Below are 26,261 nucleotides of genomic sequence, written 5' to 3'. Positions count from 1 at the left end.
GACAGATGTCCTGGAACTTAGGGTGATTAAGTGGATAAAACATTGATCCAGAAGTCAGGAAGATTTGAGCTCAAATTCTTACTAACATACTTATTAACTATGTGACCCTGAGAAACTCACATAACTGTCTGTCTTCAGTTGTAAAATAGGGATAATAATAGCACCTACCTCCAAGATCCAGAGGATCAAATGACAAAATATAAAGTGCTTATCACAGTGCCTGGTATATAGTAGGCACTTAATAAATACTTATTTCCTCCCAAGTCCATTTTTTGTTATGTTTTCATTGACAATTCTGAACATTGTCCTCGTTAGTTTTTAGAAATCTCTTAGCATACAGTACTTAGACATTAATATTAAATTGTTGCAGTGTTCTGAAACATTTTGTTGAAAGTATCTCTTCATCTTGAATATAAAATAGTACTAAAATATGGTTTTTGAAGTTACATGATTTAAATCGTTTTTTGTTAAATCTATATTTCTTCAGAACCTAAACTGATCAGTTTGTGACTGTGGAGTATGACTTCCTTTATTCATATAGCTCTGAATTTCTGTGTGTGTGTGTGTGTGTGTGTGTGTATGAGAGAGAGAGAGACAGGCAGACAGACAGTAGATAGAGACAGAGAGAGAGAGAAACTGACTGATTTGAGTGGCAAATTTTTGCCCATGAGCCTTTCTGAACATAACTGAGCTGGGCCTTGGATGACAGTCTGTTGCTGGGTCATGATGAACCATTTGAATATGACTTTAGTAGAAGCTGAGACTTAGTAGATCTGGGGTATTATCAGCATTAGTGATATAAATCTTTGTGCCATTCTTGGCTGCGTGCATGATTTAGGGGGAATTCTGCAGAGTATTCAACACAGTAAAGATGTTTAGGTCTTTTAATATTAGCTGGGTACCATTGAAACACTCAGGCTATCCATTATCCCCTAGTCTTACTACCTGACATGTCTGCCTGTATTTCATACATCTCCTGGGTATTTTTTTGCTACTAATGTATAATGCTAATATAATATAATACTAATGTAAATCATTAGTATACTGTGATCTACTTACTCTCACTTTTGATCACTTGCAGTTTTGATTTTTCATAGATCTTGATGATGTTTCATGATTCACAGTCACATAGCATTCCTGGGAAAATACTGATTTTAAAAAGATTTGTGAGTGTGATTGAGAGTCCATGTGTGGGGAATGGTTTGTACTGCTTTCTAATAGAGAATTTGATTCATATTGATTAAGTCCTATGACAGTACCTCATCATGGTGTGATGATGACTCTGGGTTCTTGTCCTCTATACCAGCCAAGTGCAAATTCTGATAATCTCTAATATGCTGAAAAAGTTTGAATATGGTCCTGGTTATAGACTAAATCTGCTGTCTGGGAAGTAGACTAGCTGAGTATGGAGAGGCTTATCACTAATGGGCTGGCAACTTGTGAGGACAAAATGAAGCTCCCATGTGATCCCTTTCTGCTTGTGCTGGTGATGATAGCAGCATGGCAGAAAAGGTTGAGTGCTAAGAATCATATTGGTTTTACATTCTTATGTTAATAATAAGTGTCATTTATTATCATGTTATTTTACTTTTAAGTTAATAATAAATATTAACTCAGTTGTTGAAGCTCTAAATATGAGATCCTTGTCTAGTGAATGAATTGACATACTGTTAGAAGACCTGAATCATTAATCTTGACATTATGACTATAAATAAAACCATAAAACAAAAGGAAGTTGCAGCTAAATGGAAGGAAGGATAGCTTGTAGGCTTGCCTTGGAAAGGAAAATAATGAGCAAAAATGGTTTTATTTTATATCCAAAGGCAACAAGAAAGCTAATTTCATAGTACACTTGATGATTTCACCTCATAATATGCATTGCAAAAAAGATCACCAAGGAAATAGTTGTGGCTTTTGCACTAGTAGCTGTTGCACAGAAGGTGAAAAAAGAAGAATTTTATTTAGAACTTAATAAAACCTTCCAAAATAATCAATATGTATTTGTGGAAAAGTGCCCCTGAGAGCAGTGAAAAATACATTGTCCAAAAGTTTTTGTAAAATTTCAAGGTTCTTTTAATGTCCCCAAAGCTTTCCCTAAAACAGAGTAACACTTTTAAAATATCACTGTTCTTTTTGTGGTGCTTTGTGGCATTAAGTCATAGAATATCATTGTTTCTGAAATTTTTTTCTTATTGATTTATTCTTTCCTTGTGTATTTAAGTTTCAGTAATAAACAAAAAGAAAAAAATAAATTGAAGGTATATTGTCAATAAAGAGGCATATTGTGTAGAAGTGGCATAAAGAATGTCACCTAAGAGATGTATGACAGGAAAAGAAGGTGAGCCAGTTATGTACTGAGGGCAAAGGATTAACAAGGAACATTCTTCATATATATTGGTATCTACCCAATGTAGAGAAATATTGAGAAGCCACCTCAACATGTTGGATGGGCCTTGGGGAGTATTTTTAAGGGGCCTTGGACAAAAACTGGATAGCCAGGTAGGTTACAGTTTCCATTGTTGATGAGTTTGTCATCATTGATAAATTCAAATACTTTGGTAGAACTTTGTTTTTAATGAACCTCTGATTATCTGCATTAAATAAGGCATAAAACAGGGAGAACATGTGCTCAGATATCCTACATGAAGTCTATACAAAGTAGTGATTTAGATTTATATTTTTAAAAATTTGCTAAAGCTAACATCTAGGGCTTTTTTTCCTCCTCTCTTATTGTTGAGAATAGTTACTATGTCAGTGAATAGAGGCTAACCTTGAAGCAGGAAGACCTGAGTTCAGATTCTACTTCTGGCTACTTGACTTTCGGCAAGTCATTTAACCTCTTAGTGCTCTTGGCAGCTCTCTAGACTATAAATTGTAGAGAACATGTTGATCTACTACATTGATGAATGAAGTTCCTCACTCTCAACTCCTTATTTCAGCAAAAATCAAAAGATCTAGTCCCTCTCCCTGTTAAGAATTGGATAAAGAGTAACACCATAGGATATAAATCTGAAAGAGACCTTAAAGATCAGAGTCTAATCTGATGCGGAAACTGAGTCTCAGGTTAAAATGATTTTTCCAAAGCTATTCAGAAACCAGCTTAACAAAATTAGTATTCAGTACTGTCTTCTGACTGACAATTCAGCGTTCTTTTTAACATGTATACCAACCAAAATGTGTTCATTCCCTCTTTTGAAGCAACAGTTAACTTAAAGCACTGAATCTATATGTAGGAATTCAGTAAAAAGGAAAAGATTGTATACTAATGCTTGGCTGATTCTTAGAACTTTCCCATTCTTGCTGACATCAGTAGTGATGTCTTGATGTTATTGCACAGATAGAAGCAAACAAAAAAGCAACAATGTAGGTTTCTGAAATCATAAAAAAATTGATGTTCAGTATATTAGACTGAAAATAAAGTCTCTTGAAGGAGGTGCTACATAAAGGTAGACTTATGTTATCCTCTCTTCAAAGAAATGTGAAAGAAAATTGCTGTATTTTTACGTATGCATCAAAAGATTTGTGGATCTCAGTATTTCTTGACAGCACTCTCTTGGTTTATTTAACATACCTGACGTCTAGAGCATTGTTTCTTTACCACCTTTACTGTTTATGGAAGATCAGGGAATAAGCAGGTTGTTTAGAAATCCATACAAGCTCCTTTTTCAGTGAGTTACTTTAAATGCCCTCTCAGATAAGTTTCCTGTATTTGAAATTCTTTTTTGAAAGATCATACTTACTTTTCTGAACAAGAAGACTAACAAATATTGGCAATGGAAGATTCATATATAGTAGATTATTACATTACACACATAAAAAGGTTGCCTCATGTAGGCTAAAGGCTCAGATTTATTTTCCACTAGAGAAGAGGTCAAAATCTGTCTTTTAATCTCTATTGGAATGACAAGCTGCAGTTACCCTTCTTTTTCTTGTGTTCTTGGCTGATTGGTACTGATGGTAGTTGTTTTAAAACACTATATTTTAACACATTTTGGCTACTGTTAGTTATCCTTTCCTAACAGAGGATAACTTTTAAAATTTGTAAACAGGTTCACATGTTGTGTATTTTGCTCTATAAAATTTGATTCAATTCCAGCTGATACTATACCATTCTTAAACATTTTTATTGCATTTATATTGGCCAAATAGTTATGTCCTATATTTTATAGTAGTAAAGTTGAACTGACTTAATTTATGGTTTACAGAAAGCTTCAAGTATACTAGTTCCATTCTTATATGATGATAAACAAATGTCAAGAACTCTCTCTCCTCCACTCTCTCCTTCCCTCTTCTCTGTGTGTATTTGTTTATATAATATATACAAATATGTGTACCTTGGATTATATGTATACATTATATATGAAGCATTATAATTTATATATAATATACATTGTATATGTGTGTATGTATGTATATTATACATATACATTGTGTTATATATGCATGTGTATAATAGCATAACTATTATAATTTATGTATATAGATATGTATCATGATATTATACATGTATCATGCATCATGTACATATATACACAAGTATATATTATACTTTGTGTTATATACATATTATATATTAATATACATATACTTTGTATATACGATCTAAAATCCAAGGCACACATATCTACATTCTATTTCTTGATATTTGTTATCGTGCAAGAATGGAACTAGTATGTTTGAAGCCTTCTAAAAAGCACAAATTAAATCCATTCAGCTTAACTGCCATAAAAATAGAACATAGCTGCTTTAGCCAATATAAATGCAGTGTTCAAGAATGGTACAGTATGAGCTGGAATTGAATTAATTTTGTCAAGCAAAATGTACAAGATGTCAATCTGTTACTAATTTTAAAAACTATCTTTTGTTAGGAAAGGATAACACACATGTATGTACTTGTATATAGATACATATATAACATACTCTGTGTGTATAGATACAATGTACACATATACATAATATATTTATTATATACACATTATCATTATATTCATTATGTAACCACATATATGATACAATATATGTGTAACATATTATAAAGATATACACATAATATAAATTTTATATGCATTATAGTCTGAGAGAGAATCAGTCCAAGGTGAACGTATTTATAATCTAAGCTGAGGAGTCATGGCACAAAAGAAGGAGCAAAGACTATATATGATTACACTGTTTTCAGTATCTTAATGTTAATTTGTCACTAATCTTGCCAAAGAAATGGAGTATACATTTATACTGATCTTTCCTTATCAACCAATTCTTATCACACATGGTTTTACAATCCAAAGTTACTTTTTGGTTACTTTCTTGGGAGAAGAGGAGCAGGGTGGTATCTCATGTGCAAATTTCATGTGACTGTGTTAATGTTGCCTTTGAAGACATGGTTTTTAGATATAATCCAGTCTCTCTTTTTTCCTCACTGTTCTATCACATTTTCTTGTGCCCTCTGTATAGAGTGCCTTTGATCTAGCAACCATGTTTTCTACCAAGTCAGATTTCAGAAAATTCCATTGCTGGTAGATAATGGAATTCTTAGTATTTTCCTGCGATGAGATACCACCTTGAGTATGGTCCCAATTTAATTGTGATCATAGGTCCTCCTGTGGATAGCTTCTGTAGAGGACTACTAATGTTCTGGAGCCATGATTTGGAAAATAATTTTCACCAATTGAAGGAAGAGGGGTTGAATGAATAGTAGAGACATTATCCCCTTTTATTATTTACCCAGTTTAAAAAAATGGGGTGAATAATTTAATTGACAGTTTATTGTCTGTTCTTGAGTTAATAATTGTATTGCTTTGTATTTGAAAATGACTTGGCTGAATAACATTTTTCTGTGTGTATGGTTTGTGCAATCAGATGTTTCTCTCCATGTTGCTGGGTTTTTTTTTCAGCGGGGAGAGTGTTTGGAGGTCTGATTTGAGCCTTCTCATTGTAGAAACTGTGCCCATTCAGAATATTAGTTCATCTGTTATTTTATAGCTTTATGAAGTTATATAGGGTACTTCCTGTGGTTGCACAGCCATTACACGTCAGAGGCAGGAATTGAATTCAGATCTACCTGGCTTTATGGTAGCTCTCCATCCATTTTGCCTTTCACAACATATTATCTTTATTAAAATAATTTGTTTAAGCTTTTTACCTCTGTGGATACTCTGCTGGGTCCCAGAGTCTTGAAAAAAGCTCAGACTAATAAAGTCATTACCCTATGATGGGTTCTCTGATTTGATAGTTTTATTTTTATATACAGTTTTCACAATTCCATTATAACAAAGTAAAATTATTTGTATATGATATTTCAATTGATCTATGATTTCTTCAATGTGGATGCTCTCACCAGGGTCACAGATCACAGCTCAGCCATACGCTCTCACCTTGTGTTTCTCTTGTTATTCACTTCCCATAAATCTTCCAAAGAGCATCCACCGAACTTGTGAAGGGCCTTCACCAAGGTCTCTTGGCATTGCATAGATTCTGTTGCAACTGGAATTTAACAAAAGGGTAAACTGAAGCAGATTTCTGAACAAGATAACATTTATAGCAGGGGCATGCTGCTAAAGACCCTGAACAAAAGGAGAGCTCTCCTTATATAGATTTTGGGGAGTACAAAGCAAAGAACAGAACAGGGTTGATGACATCATGGAATTGGGGCAACACGATTGGTTACAGAGCTGAAGTGCAGGGAACAGCATTATGCGTTGGAAGTTTGTAATGGAGACCAGCAACATCCCCCTTCTTTTTATGAGACTTTAAGAAGTGCTCATTGTTTGAGTTGGGATAGCATCCCAGACTTTTGGACAGCAAACTAGATTTCCTTAAAGAACGGCTTGGTGGAGTGAAAATGTCAGGCCTGACTCCCTTTGTTTCATACTCATTTTCCAAGGTTAGCAAAATTCCTTGAGGCAAAAAGAGCTCAGTGATTAGCAGGAGAGTTGGATTTCTAGAATTAACCTAGTACAGGCCAGCTGAATTCAGAGCTAAATGCAGAGACAAAGAACCATAACTTAAGTACTTACAGGACAGAATCAATTACTTGTAAATTGGATCAGTAAAAAAATGATACAGGGTCAATTTTAATCTTCTCAATACCAATAGAGGTACTTTCTCCTTTGGAGAGTTTCCAGAATGGTGACTGGTGGGAAGCATACTTATTTCCTGCTACCTCACTTCTAGATCTGTGATTTGTAATCTTTGAGCATATCAGTTGGTTCAGGGAAATGAACATGTGAGAATAGAACATTTCCTGATTTACCCAAGGTTAACTAAAAAAGGGGACATGGAGGATCTTATCTTTGATGACAGGTACAGTGAGACTGAAGTCAGATAGACATTTATCTCTGAGGTTATGGCTGGGAAAATTGATGAGATTGACTAGGCTAATTTAGAGGTAAAAGCAAACAGCAAGTGCCAATGAGCATTTACATAGAGCACACTAATAGTAATCTAGCAGATTCCAAGAAAATAACCTTAGTTTATTCTTTCCTGTGAGGATTTCAAAGACCTCATAGGGGTTCTTATACTTTTCTGTCCTTTCCTTGGGATTCTATAAGTGAAATGCCTGAATACCATAAGGCAGGGGGTGAAATAAATGCAAAAATACACAAAGAACCTAACAAGGAGATAAAGGCCTTACTAATATATGTGAATGTATATATGCAAGTCTAAAATGTTTCTGCCTATATAAGATACCTATGTCTACATGAAACACCTAAATATATAGAGAAGTAGCTCTGGGGGAGAAATTGATTGATAGATATCTCTAGAATCTTCCCCACTCCCTCAAAGGGAGACTTTAATTCCTGCCTTGAGAGGGATAGAAGAAAGGTTACAAGCTTGGCTGTTCTATTCTCCTCTGAGAGAAGGAATACCAGAGTAGAATTTTATCTCTGTGACCCCTCTAAATATTATTGATTTGAGGACATGATCAGTTCAGAACAAAGCTTCTTTCCTGGTTACTAACCCTTAATTTGTGAGCGTATGGGAGTAGCCTTTAGCTTACATCCTCCAGTTTTTATTCCTTCTTACTATGTGCTAGTTATGCCAAAAAAAAAACCCAACAACAACCATTACAAATAGTGAAAGGTGAGTTAACCCATTTATCCAAGTAAATAGCAAACAGAAATTACAAATGTCATATAGATTAGAGTATATTAGAAATTATACAAAAGTGAATAAACTCTTTAAATACGAGTGAGCCTAGGTATTGCTCAAGAGAGAGCTTTCACTTGGGAGAGAGGCCCCCGTCTTAGCTGAAGATTCCAGGAAGATTTCTCTGAAGTCTCTAGGGAGGCAAGCTGGAAATCAGGGGATGTGCATGTTGAGGAGCCAGCTTCCCCTATTTATGTTTGCTTGTTTTTTTCAAATTTTCTCTGGATTTGGTCTTGAAGAGAGTCTGGAACCATTTCTTGAAGAATGAAGGGGTGGATGGAAAGGGAAAAGAATAAGCATTTATATAGGGTCTACTGTGTGACAGACGCTGTGCTAGTTACTTTACAAACATCTCATTTGATTCTCACAACCCCGGGGAATTGGTACTGTTACCTTCATTTTAAAGTTGAGAAACTGAGGCAGACAGGTTAGGTGGCTTGCCTAGCTAGGGTAACTCAGCTAGTGTCTCGTATTAAATTTGAACTCAGGTCTTCCCAACTTTGGGTCCAGTGCTCTATCTGTTGTGCTACCTATCTGTTTTAAGAATGTCTCTTTTCTTCAAAGTTCTTACATTAATTCGTTTACTCAGTCTTGCATCAGCATTCTCCCCAGCAGTTATCAGTCTCATGTAAAATGATCCAAGCTTGGCTGGAAACCTGAGTTACACTACTGTGTTCTGTAGCAAGCCATGTTAATTAATTTATGTCCTAAAGAGAAAAGGAAGATAGCACTTGCAGCTACAAACTTCTAAGAATCAAAATCTATATACACATACTAAGTAAGAAACTTACAGAGACTAGTCATTATGAAAAACATTGCAGTAATTTCAGTTTTACTGGTCCTGCTACCATACTGTATCATTGATTTAAACCACAGTAGTATCTGTTTAAGTAAAATATACCAAATAAAATATAGGAAAAAAAATTCATCAGATTGGCACTTTGTTTAGTTGGTTATTTTGCTTTACAGAAGTTTCTGTGACCAAACCAAATTTAAGTAGGAATTGTCATGGATCTTTAAATTCATTTGCTTAGTTTTCTGTAGACAGCTCCAAAAAGTCTTTTAAGCTAGGATTGTTCAAAAACTTTTTCCCTATAGTTTCATTTTCTTGCATATTACTTGAAATTTTAAATTAAAAATCTTAAAATTTGGGGGTTCTTGGCTAGAGACCTTTTTGTTAAATGCAGCTTTGCCTTGGATAAATTCTCTTACTATTATTGAAGTTATAAAATAGGTTATTACATTATTAATTAAATTACTTAATGCTTCACTTTTCACAGAAGGACATACCACAGAATTCTAAGTATCATAAACATTATTAAAAAAACCCTCTACATACATTTTTGGTTGTTTTATATTTTTATTTATTTTGGGAATCTTAGTATGATGAACTTATAGGAAAATATGGGTAGTAGTTGCACAGGCTAGACACGTATGGGTGGTTAGTGATATCTGCATTGTTGAAGAGCATAAACATTAAGATCACAACTCCATTTTAGTAATTGAGTATTCTAATTATGTCCATGTTGAAAGTAGATGTTAAAGTATCTTCTTTGGGGCTATTTCTATTGGAAATTGAAACAATATCCATTTCTGATTAGAATATTGCCAAAGTAATAATTAAACAGCTAGATTTTAGATTGAGAAATTTTACATAAAGATAAATAGATTTAGATTGTAAGCCATAGGGCTATCTAAGACAGTGGTCTGTCCAACATTTTTGTCAAAGACTTTAATTGAGAAACAGGTGGCAGGCCCATCAAATTTGCCAGAGACATGGATATGGGAGGGACAGGAAATATGTTCAGTGACAGAACTGAGGTAATAAAAAAATGGCATTTACCTAATTAATTGACTTATTCAGTGCCATACAAATCAAACTACCAAAACATTATTTTATAGAGCTAGAAAAAATATTAAGATTCATCTGGAAGAACAAAAGATCCACAGTATCAAAGGAACTAATTAAAAAGAAATGCTAGGGAAGGTGGCCTAGCCATACCGGATCTTAAATTGTGTTATAAAGCAGCAATCATCAAAACTACTTGGTACTGGCTAAGAAATAGAGTAGTGGATCAGTGGAATAGGTTAGGTACACAAAACACAGTAGTCAATGATTATAGTAATCTACTGTTTGATAAACCCAAAGACCTCAGCTTCTGGGATAAGAACTCACTATTTGACAAAAACTCCTGGAAAAACTGGAAAAGAGTATAGTAGAAGCTAGACATAGACCAAAATCTTAACCCATATATCAAAATAAAGTCAAAATGGGTATATGATTTAGATATAAAGGCTGAAACTGTAGGCAAACTGGGAGAGCAAGGAATAGTTTGCTTGTCAGATATTTGGAGAACAGAAGAATTTATGACCAAACAAGAGATAGAGAACATTATGAAATGCAAAATGGATAATTTTGATTACATTAAATTGAAAAGGTTTTGCACAAACAAAGCCAATGCAACCAAGATTAGGAGGGAAGGAGAAAACTGGGAAAGAGAAATTTTATAACCAATGTCTCTGATAAGGGCCTTATTTCTAAAATATATAGAGAACTAAGTCAAATTTATAAGAAGACAAGTCATTCCTCAATTCAGAAATGGTCAAAAGATGTGGACAGTCATTTTTCACATAAAGAAATTAAAGCTATCTGTAGTCATATGAAAAAAATGTTCTAAATCACTATTGATTAGAGAAATGTAAATCAAAACAACTCTGAGGTACTACATCACACCTATCAGATTGGCTAACATGACAAAACAGGAAAATGATAAATGTTGGAGATGTGGGGAAATTGGAACACTAGTGCATTGTTGGTGGAGTTGTGAACTGATCCAACTATTTTGGAGACCAATTTGGAACTATGCCAAGAGGGCTATAAAATGCGCAAACCCTTAGATCTAGCAATACTACTTCTAGGTCTGTATCCTAAAGAAATCATAAAAATGGGAAAAGGACCCACACGTACAAAAATATTTATAGCAGCTCTTTCTGTGGTGGCAAAGAATTGGAAATTGAGAGGTTACCCGTCGATTGAGGAATGGCTGAACAAGTTGTGGCATATATGTAATGGAATTCTGTTGTGCTATAAGAAATGATGAGCAGGTAGACTTTAGAAAAACCTGGAAAGACTCGTATGGACTGATGCTGAGTGAAGTGAGCAGAACCAGTAGAACGCTGTATATAGTAACAGCCACGTTGTGCGATGAGTAACTTTGATAGCCTTACCTCTTCTTAGCACTGCAAGGATCTAAGACAACTCCAAAAGACTCATGATGGAAAATGCTATCCTCATCCAAAGAAAGAACTGTGCATTTGAATGAAGATCAAAGCACATTATTTTGTTCTTTTTTTTCTTCTTCTGTTGTGTTTGTTCTTTCTTGTGGTTCATATTATTGGTTCCAATTCTTCACAACATGACTAATGTGAAAATATGTTTAATAGGAATGTATGTACAGAGCGTATATCAGATTGCACGCTGTCTTGAGGATAGAGGGGGAGAAAATTTAAAACTCAAAACGTATGGAAGTGAATGGTGAAAACTAAAAGTAAAGTAATTAATTTTTTTAAAATGGCATCATGCTGCAAAGTTGCGCATCTAACAAGATGAGATTTAGAGATAAGTGTAAAGTCTTGTGCTTGTCATTAAAAAACTATATCAACTTCACAGCCACAGCATAGAAGAAAACTGACAGCAGTTAATCATCTGAGAACTACTTTTGGGATTTTAGTTGTTGATAAGGTCATTATGAGTCAACAGTGTGACATAGTTGTCAGAAAAAGCTAGTAGGATCTTAGGCCTCATCAGTAGAAATGCCAGAACAAGTAACTGGCCTCTTCCTTGTTCAGACCTTATCTGGAATTCTCTGTGTAGGGCACAACACTTTGACAAACTGGAGAGTGATCATGATAGTTAAGAAATTTGAAGATTGGCTGAAGGAGCTTGGGATATCTAAGTTGGAGAAGAGAGGAACATGATTATCATTTTTAAATGTTATCTGAAGTTGTCATGTCCACATGAAGTTGTCATGTGGAAGAATTAGATTTTCTTTTTTTTTTTTGCTCAGAGCTCCAAGAACTAGCTATTAGGACACAGATTTCAGTTGAGTGTAAAGGAAGAGCTTTCTAAGAATTTGGACCTGGCCAAAACCTTTGATTAGGTGATGACTTCCTTGTTCCTAAAAGTGTTCAAGTATAAGATACATGACATCCATTGGGGATTTGGCAGAGGGAAATTATGCAATGGGTAGGGAGTTGAATTAGGAATTCTCGTTTCTTAGGGGTAGGAAATTGGCCAGCAATTCCCATTTTTCAGCAAATAATCTTATTTTTTAATTAAGATAATTAAAATTACTTTAAGATTTCATTGTCCCTTAGTTGCAATTTACTAGAATTTCATTACAATTTTTAAAAAACTAGTTTTCCCTATCTCACGAAGGCTGCAAATTCAGAGGTTACTTACATCTTGGTCCTTTTGTGGTACAGGAGCTTTGACCTGTTGCATTTCTAACATGGGCTGCTCCACCCTTCCTTAGGCAAGTCACTGTATTAATGTCAAAATTAGTGAAGACAACTGATCAGCTTGGCCCCACTGCAACTCAGATCTCCTAAGCTCAAGAGATATACCACTCTCAGTTTCCCTAGTAGGAGGAACTAAAAATGTGCCACCATATCCAGCCATTCCAAATCAGTAATTTAATGTCATCTTTTTCTTATGTTTCTTTGCTATGTCATCTCTTTGCTTTGGATACACTCTTTCACCTCATGGAGTGAATGGATGAATGAATGAATGAAAAAAGGATGTGTTAATCATTTACTATCTGCCAACCATAGTGCTCAGTGCTAGAGATACATGTGTAAAAGCAAGCTGGTACTTGCTTTCAAGGAGTTCACATGCTAATAAGGGGATACAAAATATAGGAAGTTCAGTTACAGGGCAGATGGAAAGTCCTAGTAGTCCTTAGGATTCTGCAGTAAGGCGGGTGTTAAAGCATCTTTTAGGGCTCTTTTTATTTGGAAAAAATCCCAGCATCTACTTTTGACACTGAATCCTTTAACAATGCTTAGGACTTTGGAAAGAACTTTCATTTCTGAGTCTAAAGGAGCTGTGGCTGCTGAGGAGAAGATAGTTCTAAAGAACCTGTAGACAGTTGTCAGGGTAGTCTCTAGAGATTGTTCCTTTAAACAGTGGTAGGGACTAGAAGCAAGGCTAGACCTGTTTACATAGGATGCTTGTGCTTTCTCCATCAGAGTTTGAGGATGGCAGTGATTTGACCATTCTGGCATATTCTACCTTTTGTCTTTCCCTCAAGATGAGAGAAATGTGGCTAAAACTAATTTAAAGTTCTAAACCTTAACATTTCTTTATAATGATGATAATAATAATAATAATGGTAACTAGCATTTGTATAGTCACTAAATATTTATTATGTATGTACTGTATGTCAGACATTGTGTTAAGTGTTAGGTGTACAAAGAAAACAAAAAGGTAGCTTTAAAGTTAAGGTTAATTCTTTTGTTTTTTTTTTGCTAGGCAGTGGGGTTAAGTGACTTACCCAGAGTCACACAGCTAGTATTATGTGTCTGAGGCCGGATTTGAACTCAGGTCTTCCTGAATCCAGGACTGGTGCTCTATCCACTTCGCCACCTAGCTGCCCCAAGTTAAGGTTAATTCTTGAAAGAAGTGCACATAAATTAATGGGGTGCTATACAGTGATCTACTAATAACTTAGCTAGAGAAGGAAATGGCAAATCACTCTAGTATCTTTGCCAAGAAAACCCTAAATGCCATTACAAATAGTTGGACAGAACTCAAAACAAAATAACTTAGTGACACCAATATATCAGAATTAAAATATTTGCAAGTGCCTATCTTACCAAATGGAAACTGGCCCATTATTTCTGCTTTTAAATAAATAGTATTGAAATTCAGTAGAATCAAATGTACATACTTTGTAACTGTTTACATTCACATAAATAAAATTCATACAATAAACTGCCATAATTTTCCCATTATTTTCTTTGTCTCCATTTCTTGTTGATTCATATTTATCTACTTTTCCTTTTATATGGTCTTAATTGGTATGAACTTTGTTCTTGTGTTTCAGATTTTTTTGCTTGACATTATTTCATAAAGGTATCTCTATATGTCCCTTCAGACACATCCATCTTAATTGTGTTATAGTGTTATGTTATATTAATTTACTATTTTTTTAACCATTCTCCCCATGGTTGGATTCTTCTCCTCCCCTCCCCTCCCCTCCTCTCCTCCCTCCCCTCCCCTCCCCTCTCCTCTCCTCTCCTCTCCTCTCCTCTCCTCTCCTCTCCTCTCCTCTCCTCTCCTCTCCTCTCCACTCCTCTTTTCTTGAGACTGGATCTCCCCATCTTGACCATGCTCGAAGTGCAGTGACACTCCTAAGCCCAATGCTGCTACTGATCAACAAGGATGCCTTTGACCTGCTCCATTTCCAACCCACATTGCTTTACCCCTCCTAAGGCAACCTGGTGGTCCCCATTCCCTGAGGCTCTCTATACTGGTTTAAGACTCAATGGAACACTTCTGATTGATCAGCTTGAGCCTGACTACAGCTCAGAACTCTCAAACCACCAGTCTCTGAGTCCTCAGTTTCAGGGATTACAGGCATATGCCACCATGTCCAGCTGTTTAACTTTTAAAAATAGCGCTCTCAAGGTCTGTTCAGTCTACATTAAGGTTGTTTGAATTTGTACCTCTTTGATTATTAGTACCGTCAGTCAGTAAGAATTTATGAAGTACTTACTGAGCTAAGGGCTAGGGATACAGTGAAGGCAAAAACACATTCTTTGCCTTTTGCATTCTCACATTCTAAATGGGAACATAGTATGCAAAAAGTTGTTCTTAGGAGATATATACAGTGTAAATGAAAGATGATCTCAGAATGAAGATACTCACATTGACGAGACAGGTAAAGAAGGACCTCCTATAAAAGTTGGGATTTTAACTGTGTCTTGAAGGAATTCTAGGAAGACAAGAAATAGAGGTGAGGAAAGAGAGCATTCCAGGAACAGGGGACATCCAGTGAAAATGCATGGAGTTAAGAGATGGAGTGTCTGTCATTTGTGAAGAACAACAACAGTGTCATGGATCATAAAGTAGGTGAAAGGGAGTAAAGTATAAGAACTATGGAAAGATGGGAAGGAGCCAGATAGTGAAGGGCTTTAAATGCCAAATAGATACTTTTATACTTGATTCTGGAAGCAGTAAGAGAATCACTGTAGATTCAGTATGTATGTGGTGTGGAGATGGGGAGGAAGGGAAGGACAGGGGTAGTAGGAAAACCACTTTGGCAGTTATGTGAAGGATGGTTTAGAGTAGGAAGAGAGATGGGGCAGGGATACCAACCAGAAGGCCTTTGTAGGAGTCTAATATGAAGCGACAAGGGCCTGAACCACTGGGGTTGCTGGGTGAGTGGAAAAAGAGGGATGTGTAGGAGACATGTTATGGGGGTAAAAATGACCAGACCTGGCAGCAGATCGGATATGTAGAATGGGAGCCCTTGAGAGCGGAGGCTGGCTTTTCTATTTGTATCCCCAGTGTGTATCACAGTGTTTGGCACAGGGTAAGTGCTTAGTGCATTCATTCATTCTGACTGGTCACTTCACTGACCAAAAGGAAACATACATCCTTTTTGCCTCCTGTGACTAAAAACCAAACTAATTGGTTTAAAAGTTCAGAGATAGTGGAGAAAAACCATACAGAAGAAAAGAGAAAAGTAGAGAAAAGGGAGTGGCTAACAGCAGAGGAAAACAGATTGTAGGTGGCACCAAGTAATCGATACTAACTATAGAAAAAAAAGAAAGCTAGCTTCTCAGAAGCTTGATAAAATAGCTTTGGAGTCCCAGAAGACTAATTGCATCACTGTGGTTTACAGGAAGTATTACCTGGAGAGTATAACATCTTTAGAAAAAGTGATTTTCAAATAGTCTGTCCCCTGAAAACTTTTAGAATTCTGACAATGCGCTCAAGTAGAGTGACCAGTTAATTTAGTTGTTTAATTCTGCATCTTCCCTGAAATTAAAATTCTAATGTTTGTCCTAGAGCTTTGAAAGTTATCACATATAACAAGAAGAAGAAGAAGAAGAAGAAGAAGAACTAACATTTATATAGTGCTTACTATGTGCCAGGCTTTTTGCTAAATGCTTTATAATTATTACCTTATTTTGAGCCTTACAACAACCCTAGGAAACTGAGGCATACTGAGGTTAAATGGCTTTCCCAGGATGATGAACCCAGTAAAGCTCTGAGGCTAGATTTTAATTCAGGTCTTCCTGACTCTAGGCTCAGTGCTTTATACACTGTGCCACCCAGCTATATTTGTTTACGTGTTGTTAACAGAACCTAAGCTAATGAATGGATAAACAATTTTTTTCTGACTAGTTTTATCATATTTTTATACCTTTAGTGAAAGATCAGTTTAGAACCGTGGACTTATCTGAGTAGCGGAAAATAATTCTTTTACTAGGCAATTTTGTGGTTCACCCAAAGGAAGTAGTACTAGTATCTATTAATACTTTTCTCATCTTCCTGCCTGCAAATGTTATTTAATTGGTTCAGCCTGTAGAGTAAAATATTATTCTGTTGAGAAAATATTAGTTAGAATAATTTCATTTAAAAGTTTATCTAGGTATCACAGAGAACTTACAGTCTTGTTATAATGCTTAATGTTGGACATATTATTTATTATCTCTGGTCCTTGAAATTCTGTGAAGTCAGTTATTAAGGAGAATGTGGGGGAAAATTGGCCTTATGTCTTGTCTGTAGATGTGTTACTTGATGAAGAAGACTTTGAAAACTTTTGAGTGAATATCAAATCACCAAATAGCACCAAAAAGCACGAAAGTATCTTCTACATACTCCAAACAAACTTCTAAACATGTTGCTATCTTCCTAAAGAAGAGTTGGCATAAGTAAACAAAAGGTGTCTGTTCTGTTATTCATCCTCCTTTATATTTCTGTAGCGCTAAGGTGAGAAGACATCCAGTTCTGGTCAGAGGAAGAAGAGATGAGTAGCTATGTTTGTTAAGTCCTTACTGAATTCAGGTCCTCTTGACTCCAGTTAGCTGTTTTTTAATATATAATAAACAATAGATGTATTCTGTTCCTGGGACACCTATCTAGGATTATGAGCCTCCCAAGACTTGCCAACATGACAACCACTACCCAGCTTTGATGATGTCAGAAGGAGCTTAGAAAGAATTGTTAAAGATTAAAGCCTGAACAAAAAGATTGGAGATCTTAAGGGTTGTCTTCATTACTATTAGTGATAGAAGAATGTTCAGAAAAGAGGTTGTCATAAGGAACAAACAGCTTTCTCAAAATGGGATTTGGATTTCTAGACCACAGTTTAAAATCTGGGAATGGTGCGTTTAAAATCTGGGAATGGTGCATTTTAAATCAGGGATTAAAATAAACCTAGAAAGGGCTAATTAACAGAATTTGCCTAGAGTTTTGCTGATCTGGTCAAGAAGGCTTTAAACTGAAAAAAGAAGGAAGGAGGTTAAAAAGTTGCTCACATTGGTCTTCCAAGCCTGATAACACAGGAAGAAGAGAAGAGAGGACCAATTACTGACAAGAGCTATCCAAGCTAAGAATAAAACTTAAGGGTTTAGAGGTCTGTCTGCATTCAAGTGTATAAAATGTGGGTATTAAATGGGGTGACCCAGAGACCTTTAATTCATGAACGTAAATTTAACTTTATTAGTAATAATAATAATGATAGCTGAAATTTAGCAGTTTTTAGTTTTGTAAAAGTGCTTTATATACATTTGATTGTCATAGTAACCCTGTGAGACTAGATATGACAAAATTAAGTCATAGATTAAGCAATATTTATGATTACATATGTCTATGGTTACAAAATTCATAAGGATTGAAATTAGGCTTTGATGACTTATATTTTTATAAATTTGACTTAATTCCCTATATATTTTAGAAATGAGGCCCTTATCAGAGAGACTGGTTGTAAAAATTTTCTCAATTTTCTACCTTCCTTCTAATCTTAGTTGCATTGGCTTTGTACAAAAACTTTTCAATTTAATGTAATCAAAGTTATCCATTTTGCTTTTCGTAATGTTCTCTATCTCCTGTTTGGTCATGAATTCTTCTGTTTTCCATAAATCTGATAGGTAAACTATTCCTTGCTCTTCCAGTTTGCTTACGGTATCAGCCTTTATGTCTAAATCATGAACCCATTTTGACTTTATTTTGGCATATGGTGTGAGATATATATATATATATAATATATATATATATATATATATATATATTTTTTTTTTTTTAAGGCAGTTGGGGTTAAGTGACTTGCCCCAGGGTCACACAGCTAGTTAAGTATCCAGTGTTTGGTCTGAGGCCAGATTTGAACTCAGGTCCTCCTGACTTCAGGGCTGGTGCTCTATCCACTGTGCCACCTAGCTGTGCTAATAGTCTTTTTTTAGTCCATGTCTTTTTTTTTTTTTTGGTGAGGCAGTTGAGGTTAAGTGACTTGCCCAGCATCACACAGCTAGTGCATGTTATGTGTCTGAGTCTGGATTTGAATTCAGGTCCTCTTGACTCCAGGGCCAGTGCTCTATCCACTGCGCCACCTAGCTGCCCATGGTGTGAGATTTGGATCAATGCCTAGTTTTTGCCATACTCTTTTCCAGTTTTTCCAGCAGTTTTTTTTTTTCAAAAAGTAGGTTCTTATCCCAGAACCTGGGGTTTTGGGGTTTATCAAATAATAGATTACTATAATCCTTGCTACTGTGTCTTGTGTACCTAACCTATTCCACTGATCTACCACTCTATTTCTTAACCAGTACCAAGCAGTTTTGATAAGTTCTATGTGGCCAAGAATTTTTTATAGAAAAAGTCAATTAAAGACATGCTAATTTTTATTTCTCAACTAATCACATAGATGAAAAATACTCATAGAAACAGTTTTTATAGAAGTAAAAAACACGAAAGTAGTACTCGTTAATTGTGGCCAGATATGTGGTATATGAACATTTTGATATACATGGGATTTTTCTCTTTTATGCCCTTAGGTTACATTCCCCAGTAAAAGATGGGAAGCTCAAAGGGTATGAACTGTTTAATAACTTCGGAATAATTAATTACAAATTGTTTTTAAAACACCTGGGCATTTCATATCTTCATAGAAATTAAATTAGTATGTCTGTTTTCCCATTACTTGTCCACCACTGGCTATTTCTATCTTTAGTATTTTTGGCAAGGTGATGTGGTATAGTGGGAGGCACATGTGTTCTGAAGTCTGGCAGTTGAATCCATCTCTAATATTTGCTACTTGTGTGACCTTGGGCAAGTCACCTAACTTACTAAGCCTCAGTTTCCTCCTCTGTAGAATAAGAAATAATGAATGTGAAAAATTCAGATAAAAATAAGGAAGATTTATGTGAAATAATGCAGAGTGAAGAAAACAGAACAAAGAACAATATAAAAAATGAAGTATTGGAAGCAAAACAAAACTATATGGCAGGGAGGGAAAGAAAATAGATTTCTGTTGATTTTTTTTAATAGAAAGGGGCATGTTAAAGATATGAAATGTTCAATGCAACTTGAGATGAGGTCACCTTATTATTAGTTGTACTTGACTGTTTTACTTTATTCAAAGTGAGAGTAATCTGTAAACAGATCAATAAACCTTTTTTTAAAAAACCATGGAAGACTTCTATACCCTTCCAGATGTACGGATTGTTTGGGGGGAGGAGAGGGTTCTTGGATGAGTAGATAAAATAACCAATGGTAAAGGGAGAAGATAAGGTAACAGGTATATGGTAAAAAGAGTCTGAGAAAGAAAATAGTAAAAATAAAATGAAGGAAATTCACAAATAGTAATTAGAACTTTGAATATGAATGGAATATTTATAGCAGCCCTCTTTGTGGTGGCAAAGAACTGGGAATTACAGGTATCCCCATCAATTGGTGAATGACTGAACAAGTTGTGGTATATGGTTGTGATGGAATACTACTGTGCTATAAAAAATGATAAGCACAATGATCTTAGAAAGGCATGGAAAGACTTGTACAAAATGGTAAAAAGCAAAGTGAACAGAACCAAGAGAACATTGTATATAGTAACAGCAATATTGTTTTAAGAAAAGCTTTGAGCGACTAAATCATTTTGACTATTATAAATACACAAATTAAAAATAAAGGTCATATGAAGAAAGATGCTATCTGCATGCAGAGAAAGCACTGATAAATAGAAGTATACGTAGCATAATTTTACATATATGTACCTATTTGTGTCTAATGGTAGGTAGCCTTATCTAGAGCATGGGGGGGAGAAGGAAAAAATATGTACAACTTTATTACATATTTAAAAGAATAGCAAGTTGTACATAATAGATTTGTAGTTTCATGTGCAGGCATCTTTTTTGTTATACTATGTTATGGTAATGCTTGTTTTATTCCATAAATTAAAAATAGAATAAATTTTTAAAAATGCTATTAATAACTTTTTTTTTCAAATGCATTAAAAGGACAGACAATGAAACACACCTCTCTGCTGTCAGTGGAAAAGTGGATGATTATACGCGTGGAATGTTGTAAACTGTGTCAGATGAGGTCTTTGTCTCAGTTTAGATTAACTTGTTTTTTACAAAGGAGGGTAGGTAGAAGGGATATTGAGAAAAATCTATGGTTTAAGAAACAAAATGAATAAAACATTTAAAAAGTGAGTTAAGTATGAAAATAGAGCATACTTTCCACTCTCCTCAAGCACAAAGTTAATTTAAACTTTCATAGTTCCTTTATTCTGATATTTGACCAATGGCGGTGAGTTGAATTCATTTCATAATTGTATATTGTTAATGTTTTGCTAGTAATTTATTATGGTTCTTATGGCTGTTGTACTTTATTCCCAAAGAGGACCAAAATGACATCACTATGTTAGACTTAAGTTATAATGTGTTTGACTGTGGCTTATCAGACCAAGACAAACTTGGAATGTTCTAAGACAAGCCAGGAACAAATAGTCCATGTGAATATTTGGGGTGGATTCTCTAAGTTTGTGTATCTTGCATTTCTTTTCAATTCTGTTTTGCTCATGAAGTACAGCACCTACTTTGATGAGGGCAGGTCATGCTGAGCAGTCCTGTGCCAGTGTTTCCCATCATGCAGTCAGTTCCAAAGTTTTTCAGAGAGACCTTGAGAGTGTCCTTGTATCACTTCTCACCATTATGTGAGCGTTTGACTTGTGTGAGTTTTCTGTAAAATGGTCTTTTAGGCAAGCATATGTTTGAATTCGAACAACGCGGCCAGCCCATTGGAGTTTGTGCTATCTACAGTAGAGTTTGAATGCTTGGCAGTTTAATTTGAGAAAGGACCTCAGTGTCTGTTACTCTGTCCTGCCAGGTGATCTTCAGAATCTTCCTCAGAGAGTACAAATCAATGCGATTCGGTTTCCTGACATGGTGCTGGTAGACTATCCAGGTTTCATAGGCATACAACAATGAAGTCAGCACAATGGCTCTGTGACCTTTAGTTTGGTAGGCAGACTAATACCTCATCCTTTATGTGTGCATCCCTGAAAAGTATATTGCCAAGGTAAGTGAACTTAACCACAACATTCAAAATTTTTCCATTGGCTATAACCGATGGTTCCACATGTGGGTGTTGTGGTGCTGGCTGGTGGACAGCCTGTATTGTCTTGATGTTAATTGTTAGGCCAAAATTAGCACAAGCAGTAGAGAATCCTTCCACACTTTGTTGCATCTCAGCTTCAGAGGCTGCATTCTTATAGTATGTTCTTTAAAGTGGCTTATAGTATTCTTAAGTATGACTTAATAAATAAATCTTTACAGTGAATTAGTGAGTTAAAAGTATTTTTTAATATTCATTTTTTATTTTAATATTATTTATATTATCATTCAGCAGTAAATCACATTGCATAAAATGTTCATTGAAAATCATCTTTTAATTTTGAGGGCAAAATTGCATGCTGGTTTTCACGAGGCTCTTGTCAGATTCTCCAGTAGGCAGACTCACTGCTCTTGCCATTGTTCCTTCTGAACTGAAAGAGGCCACGTAGTACCTCCTACAGCAGAAAGCTGATGGCTCCTTTTCTTAGAAAAATTAAGGGGCTATTTATTCCTACCACAAAATGAGTTGAGCAGTTTTACTTAAAGTTGTTTGTGTGTCAGTGCTATGGCGATGGCTGTGGATGATAAAGAAATAAGTATAGTCTCCTTAACTGAAGAAACTTGAACTCTCCAATCCACCGGGCTTGTGATCTGAGATGGGTGTCAGTGACAAAGGGATCATGGCCTGTATTTGCTTGCATATTCGTTAACTTAGATCCTTGGAAATTGGACAGTTTTTCACTTATAGGCCAAAATTGCTCCTGAGAGTTAGAAGGGTGACAAGATGTTCCCTCTCCCACTCCCCACCACCCCTTTTTTTGTTCCTGTTCATTTTTCCTATACAGAGTCTGTCAAAGTAGATACTGTGATTTGAATCTTTTGAGCAAAAAATCTAATAGGGCAATGGATATCCATAGGTTAAAAAGCTGGATTTGGGCAAGGAATGATCAAAGTTAGTAGGATGATCCCCTAATAAAATTTCTTTGGTAACATTTCCTAATACTCTGTCTTCTTGCCAGTGATTTGGAGAATTAATTCTGGTTTAATTTTCAGTTGTTGGTTGTGGCTGACTCTGACCCCATTTGAGGTTTCCTTAGCAAAGATACTGGAGTGGTTTGCCATTTCCTTCTCCAGCTCATTTTACAGATGAGAAAAAACTGAGGTAAACAGTGTTAAGTGACTTGCCCAGAGTCACACAGCTAGTAAGTGTCTGAGGCCAGATTTGAACTCAGGGAAGATGTTTTCCTGACTCTAGGCCCAACACTATGTGCACCTAGCTGACCATTCTGATTTAATACTTTAGGTCATTAAATTTTGCCCCATTTTCATGGCTAGTAATGAGGGATGGTAATGATAGTAATGAGTACCTATCATCGATTTTGAGAATAAAATAGGTTTTTGCAAGAAGCATAGAGTAAATTACAAAATTAAAGATCCTGCATCTTAGTCCAATAAGTGCACAGAAGACAACAGTAATGTCCTTTGGTGGAGGCTTATAGGGAGGACCTGAAAATTTCCTGAGGAACTTATTAGGAGCTTCAAAGGGAGGATTGTTGTTGGGAAGATAAAAAGGGTTTGGTTAATATTCAGATCTGAATTTTAGAAAGGGCTGATCCAAATTGTTTAATAAATTGATTTTGATAACATAAGCCATTAATTTTCCCTTCATTTAAAAAATTAGCATCTCTCCTTTAAAATGTTATAACCTAAATTGCATGAAAACAATTATTAAAAATAAAAAACTAGCCTCCCTTCCCTTTCATGGCTTATATTACCATTCTTATCCAGATGTTGTGCAGTCAGCAGATTAAGTAAGGCAGGGGCGAATTTTGAAGAGTCATTTTCTGGGTTTATCTTTGATGCCTGTGGTCCAGATGAGTGGATGATCTGTTTCCACAGTCACAACTCCAGAGCCATCATAGGTATTTGAAGTGCTGAGTAAGATCCCAAACATGAGCACACCATTGGTGAGGTTCCATTTTAGACCTGTTGTGGTGACTTGCTTACGAGGGTATCCAACAGGAATAAGGCCACACCAATCACCTTCAGATCCCTTTTCTACATGCAGTTTGTGCTTTCCTTGCTGAAGCAGACAAATGAGGAAATCGGCTTGTGTGATGATGACAGGCACTAGGGGTATGGTAGTGGCATGAAAAAGGGTCTCCATGATCAGGTCAGAGCATCCTGCGAGTCCACCCAAAGTCACTTCCAGGTCAGCCTAGAGGTCTTTTTCCACTGTCTTCTTCTGGAGCACTTGAAGGCATTTAGTAAAATCGGTACAGTCTTGATCAGGAGTTGAGACAAGTTCATATCCCTTGACTTTGTAGTGCTCTTTGACTTCAGGTCTTAATGGAATCAATCTCCACTGATGTACTCTGGTAAGAAGCTCTCCTGCTCTACTTCAGTGATGTGATGCAAGTGGTTAGCACCTCCATCAGCACAAGCTTTTAGAAGAGCTTTGCTCCACAGATGATGAAAATGACTTTTGTCCAGAGGTTGATTGAAGATCAATAAACAATACTTCAAATTCCTAGTGGGAAGCAGGCATTCCAGAGGGGTAAGGATGTTCTCCATGTCAGATTATTAGCTTCTGCGCAGCTGCTTGGAGAGTCACCAGCCATGTGAGGCAGAGAGCACAATTAAGTAGCCAAGAGCGAAGGCAGTTGTCCTAGTTAAAAGTATTTTGAGCACAGTAAGGTACAGATGGTGGCATAATAAATGCATATGTATTTTTATGTATGTATGTGCAACACTCTCTTCTACCTCCTTTTATCTCACCCCTGGGTCATTTTATAAGTATTTTCATGAGTTTGGATTGAAGTGATTAGAAAGCTGAAGTAGGAAAGGGTTAGGGAAATTGATGGGTAGCTACTACCTGAAACCAGTACAAGAACACAAATGCAAAGATCTCTGCACCATTCTATCTACCTGAAATACTGAGAGTGAGTAATCTGGTAATCAGGAGAGAGTATTTGATGTACAAGCTAACAGAATCATATACTTTTAGACTTGGATGGGACCTTAGTGACCATCAGGTCTAATTCATACCCCAAAAGGAATCTCCACTATAACATACCTGAGAAGTGGTCAGTTTCTGCATGAAAACCTCTAAAGAGGGCAACCTAGTAAGCAGTGCCATCAGCCTCCTGCTGCCCATTCTATTTTTGAGTTGCTTAAATTGTTATCAAGGGTTTTCCTCACATCAAACCTAAATATGCCTCTTTGAAACTTTCCATCCTGGTTCTACTTTCTGGAACATAATAGAGAACAAGTCTAATACTTTTTTTCCAAATGACAGTCCTTCAGAATATTTCAGTGAAGCCACCATGCCCCACCCTAAAAGTCATGTTCAGGTTGAATAGCCTCAGTCCCTTCAGTTAATCCTCATGTGATATAAACTAGAGCCCCTTCACAATCCTGGTTGTCCTACTCTAGACACTCTCCAGTTTATCAGTGTCCTTCCTAAAGTGTGGTACCTAGATGAGAAAACAATATTCCAGATACGATTTGATCAGAGTATAAAGGCATCTCCCCTTATTCCTGGGAGCTTTGCCTCTTTTAATGTAACTGAAGGCACATTAGTGTTTTTGTCTGTCATTTCACTTTGTGTACCGATTTGAGCTTGTGGTTAACTAAAATCTTTATCTATTCAGACAGATTTTTGCCTAATTATGTCTTTCCCATTTTGTTCTTAAAAAGGTTTTTTTTAAATCCAAGTGTAAGACTTTACATTTATTCTTATTAAGGTTCATCTTCTTAGATTCAGCTCTGTGATCTCCTTACTCTCTTATCTACTGTTTTAACTGTCCCTTGTATCTTTGAATCATCTACAGACAGGTAAACATGCCACCTGTCTGTTGTCATGGGTGTTGATGAGAGAGCGCCAAGCAAGTACATATCCTTAGGATACTCTACTGGAAACTACCTCCCAGTCTGACATGGAAACATTAGTAACTATTCTTTGAGTTTGGCCAATCAGTTCCTATTAAATCTAATTATTTTTATCAAATAATCTATATCTTTTCATCTTTCCCACAAGAATGGTATGAGATTTTTATCAAATGCTATTCTAAAATCATAGGCAAACTGTATCTACATTATTTTCATTATCTACCAGTTTAGTAACCCTCTCCAAAAAATAATAAAGTTGATTTGACTCCAGGTCCTTCAATCCATCCACACAGCTCCTAGAGTGATATTGCTAAATGTGTCACTAACTCCCTAACCCTAATCTTAAAGACTGAACGTGTTATAGTGCTCTGGATCAGAATCTCCAGTAGTTCCCTATTACTTCCAAATCTGGTTCTAACCAACCTTTCCAGAATTATTACTTTTCTTTGAGATCTAGAAAACATACCAGACTGAAGCCTAATGGGAATAGCCAAGAAATAGCCACAGTGAGTCATTTTTCTAGTCCAGATAGGCATAGGGTGATAAAGGGTTTTTTGGACATTAGGAACAGGATCTGCTTAGGACCATATTACAGAATATCTAGT

General features: G+C 35.9%; 1 protein-coding gene and 1 pseudogene across 2 annotated transcripts in view; one reads left to right on the top strand and one right to left on the bottom strand.

Annotated features, from left to right (window-relative positions):
• The window catches only part of LRP12 (LDL receptor related protein 12), a 122,704-nt gene that overhangs the window by 30,773 nt on the left and 65,670 nt on the right, over positions 1-26,261 (top strand). The window lies entirely within an intron of this gene.
• On the bottom strand, positions 23,603-24,339 carry LOC110196689 (thiamine pyrophosphokinase 1 pseudogene; annotated as a pseudogene).

Source organism: Phascolarctos cinereus, unplaced genomic scaffold (assembly GCF_003287225.1).
Source record: "Phascolarctos cinereus isolate Bilbo 61053 unplaced genomic scaffold, phaCin_HiC Scaffold_4;HRSCAF=312, whole genome shotgun sequence".
Taxonomy (NCBI): domain Eukaryota; kingdom Metazoa; phylum Chordata; class Mammalia; order Diprotodontia; family Phascolarctidae; genus Phascolarctos; species Phascolarctos cinereus.
Note: the sequence above shows the minus strand (reverse complement) of the source record. Positions and strands in the feature narration are given on the sequence as shown.